The sequence below is a fragment of the Microtus ochrogaster genome, chromosome 1 (assembly GCF_000317375.1).
Source record: "Microtus ochrogaster isolate Prairie Vole_2 chromosome 1, MicOch1.0, whole genome shotgun sequence".
Classification (NCBI taxonomy): Eukaryota; Metazoa; Chordata; class Mammalia; order Rodentia; family Cricetidae; genus Microtus; species Microtus ochrogaster.
This window is the reverse complement of record NC_022009.1, coordinates 36,532,937-36,537,072: the sequence shown is the minus strand read 5'-3', so window position 1 is coordinate 36,537,072 and position 4,136 is coordinate 36,532,937.

Below are 4,136 nucleotides of genomic sequence, written 5' to 3'. Positions count from 1 at the left end.
CAGAATTTCACATACCCTAGGCTGACCTCAAACACCATGCATTAGTAGCTGAGGATGATCCTCCTGCCTCACCCCCCCCCCCGAGTGTTGAGATCATAGGGGTGTGTTAGGAAGCCTACCTTTACACAGAGGCCAAAACTGAACCCAAGGCTTTCTACTTGCCAAGTGATCACTCTACCAACTAAGCTACATCTCCGACCCTTTGATCACATTTATTGAGTGCTTACTACATGCTAGGCATTTGTCTCCTGGTTGGGACACATCAGTGAAGAACGCCACACAAAAGTCCCTGCGTCCCTGCAGCTTCCCTCCAGTTAAGGCAGGCCAAGGATCCATTGCAAATGAGTGAGCTCAGAACAGCTGGTGGCCAGAACAACACCCAAGCAGAGTGAGGGGGAGAGATGGACAGAGAAGGTTGTCTGAGACATAGTTCTGAGGCAAAGTCCAGTGGGAAGGGTGAGGGACCACGTGGAGAAACAGGTGAAAACTTTCAGGCCTACCAGGCCCAGACAGGAGCAAGGACAGCGGCACCGACTCTCTCAGCACCCTGTACCCTGGCCTAGCCCGCAATTTCCTCATCCTGAAGCTCTCCCCTGTCTGCTTGCCTTGCCCTGATTCTAGAGGGATGGGGATGGGGATGGGGATGGGGATGGGGACTCCAGGTTCTGTTACCATAGCTACCTGTTAGCCCTGACCTTCTGAACCCAAACCATCTATCTGTTCCTGGCAACCTCTTTCCCAGGGATCTTGCCTTAGGTCTGGCTTCCCTCCCAACCTCTTCTCTGTGGCTTCTTTTCTACCAGGCCCCAGGCAACAATTCTTCACAAGCTTGCCAAACTTGTAATTCCCGAATGAACGAATGCTCAGAGAATGCTGACCTAATTGCTATTACCTAGCATGAATAACCTCCTCCTCCTCCTGAATTTACCTGAGTACCACCTGCAGGTGATCTCACCTGTGGCCTTCTCTCATGGGTCACTTATGCCTCTTCTGGGACGATGTGGTGGTGGCCATCACAGGACCAGTGAAGGGCAAAGAAGATATTACCTAGCTGGGAAGGGTCTTGGAAAGTGCAGGACCCAGCTCTCGGGCTAAAACAGTTCCAAAGAGTGTGGTGTTGGTTTCAGCTCAGCTTTTGTGAAGCCCTCAGGATGTGCGGTAGAAGTATACATACACACACACACACACACACACACACACACACACACACACACACGACGGATCAAATGATAAATGTCCCCCATAGCCTTGGGCATTTGAATACTTTGTTTCTAGGGGTGGTACTATTTGGGGATGAGTAGGAGGTATGGCCTTGTTGGAGGAGGAATGTCACTGGAGACTTGAGAGTTTGAAGACTCATGCCGTTTTGAGTTTGTTCATTCCGCTTCCTGTTTGAGGGTTCAAGATGTGAGCCCTCAGCTTTCTGCTTGGGCCTCCCTGCCTCTGCTCCACCCTCATGGACTCTTACTTTTCCAGGGCTGGAAACCCAAATAAACTCTTCCTTCTGTAAGTCACCTTGGTCATGCTAATTTTGTCCATATAATATGATATAATACAATATCATAATTTTTCCCCTTCCTTTTCCTCCTTCCAACCCTTTCTTGTCTCTCATCCTTGCTCTATCAAATTCATAGCCTTGGCTATGGTATTACATCACTGCTGTGGGATTCCCCTCTGTATGCTATGAATACGTTTTACTACCCTTGGTTAGTAAAGAAACTGCTTTGGCCAATGGCTCAGGCATATTCCTAGCTACCTCTTATATCTTAAATTAACCCATTTCTATTATTTTATATTTTACCACAAGGCTCGTGGTTTGTTACCTCGCATCTTGTTTCTTGGGTGACTACATGGCATCTCCCTGACTCCGCCTTCTTTCTTCCAGCATTCAGTTTAGTTTCCCCATCTACCTACACATCACAGCCATGGAAAATACCTAATACAACGTTGGTGAGGGAAACATTACATCAACAAACAGGAAGGTAGAGATGGGGCTCACAACCCACTTGTGAGAGCTGAGGCCCCACCCACACAGCTACATTAGTCCTTTACCAGGGCAGCTTCCCCTTTGACCCAACATCTTCCCACCAGTCCTCTTTGAGGGTCCTCACCACCCTAGGGTCCACCCTAGGGGCCAAGTTCCCAACACAGGAAGCCAGGAGGATACACTCAAAACCTACGCAATCCAAAGCAAGTCATATGTATTTGTTGCGTGATAGCTGATTCTAGACTGTGGTGTCAAAGGGCACAGAGCTGTTAGAGTGGCAGCCTTCATCTATTCCACTGCTGCATTCCACAGTAGATGAGACAGGGAGAGAAGATGACCGGGGGTAGGGATGGGGGAGGGTCAAATGCCACCGCCTGGCATCTCCCACCCTGGGAAAAACAGCTCCTCTGAGAAACAGGCAGGAAACACTGGTGCTTCACCTTTCGCTGTGGTCACGGAGGCCAAGTTGTGTTATGACATCGTTATTTTGCATGCCACTAAGGAAGGCCGACTGTCAGTCCTTGGATCACACAGGGAGCGTCAGCTGAACAAGGTTTCTTGGTGACCTTTGGCTTGAGGAGACCTTGGTCTTGAAGAGGGAGAGTATCCTAAGCAAACACACGTGGATAGATCTCTCAGTTGGATTTGGAAGTGTGGAACAGCTCCGGAGGAGACTTCTTTGCCTTCCTTCCCTCTGGCTTTCAGTCGCTGGTCCTTGGGCTGTCCTTAGTGTCTGAGCCCCTTCTGCTCAGCTTCTACAGCCTTCAAGGCCTCGGGTTGCCTGGGGTGCTGTGCCGGTCAAGTCCCTGGCACTTCTTTTCTCTGGGCCCCTGCTGAGTTTGTTTCTGCTCAGGTAAACTGGGACCCTAAATCTGCTCTTCATTAGCCCCAGGGCATGACTGGAAACTCTTTGCCGACGGCTTTAGAAAGCTGGAGGAGATGCACTGGGAGGGGATGGTAAGGGTGTTCCCTTGAGCCTGGGACAGGGTCCTGCCAGAATGACAGCTCCATTTTCAGAAGCAGTATTGCAGAATCCAACCCCCCCCCCCACTGCCCCTGAAGCCAAGTTCCCTAACCAACTATCCCGAAACCCCCCCCCCCAATGTTCACCTTGCAGGCAGTGCCTGCCATTCCTCACTCCGTAGGCCTGCTCTTCAACCCTGACTGTGAGCTCCCCGCAGCAGGGAGAGAGCTGGTCTTGCTAATGGTCCACAAGGGCTAACAGGAACTAAACTCCCACCCGCTCCTCTCTGAGATCACAGGCTCTACTCCCTTCCTCCTCTTCACTGCAGGCACTCTGGCCTTTTCCTAACTTGCCAAATATGGTAAACCCGAGGCCTTTGCTCTTAACATTGCCTTGCCTCAATGTTCTGCCCTTCTCCCCATATCCAGGACTCTCTCGCCTTTAAGACTGTCAAACGGCACTTCAACACCGTACCAACCATTCCACTTGAGATCCCACCCTCCCGGCTCTCGTCTTCCTCACCTGATACTGCTGTTTCTTCAGCCGTTTTTTTTTTTTGTTTTAAGGCTTTCTAATTTGCTACTTTATTTCGCTTAATTAATATATTTCCATGAATGGAATGTAAGCTCCAGCAAGGCAGGCTTGATGCCTTCTTCATTCCGTTTCCACTGTCCTAAAGCACTGCCTAGGTCAGTGTCAGCAACCTCCAACTATCCATCAAATATTAAATGCACAGGTGAAATAATGCTCAGCTTAGACCCCTGCCCCTGCTATCCGTTCCAGTGTCAAGACCAGGAAGCCCCACGGATGACTTGGCATTCTCTTCAGAGGGCAAGGGAGCTGGCATCTGGGCTTGCAACTGTCCCGGCCTCACTCTCTACCAACATACATCTAAGGAACTTCGGGCAGGTTCTGGAGAAGTCTCCGCCCCTTCTGGCAGTTTGGGGCCCAAGGCTGCCTCGGGCAGAGGGGAGCCTGAGGAGGGGCACGGGCCAGCACTGCAACCTGCGATGGCAGGGCGAGCCGAGGCAGGCCCGCCCTTCACGCCCCCTCATACCAGGCACCCGGGCCTGCGGGGCCCCCGAGCGTGCCGGGGATGGCTGCCCTGGCTTGACCCCGCACAGCCCCAGGCTTGCACCTGAGCGGATCCCGCGCTCCTCACGCCCCGCTCTCCTCCCCGGCCTC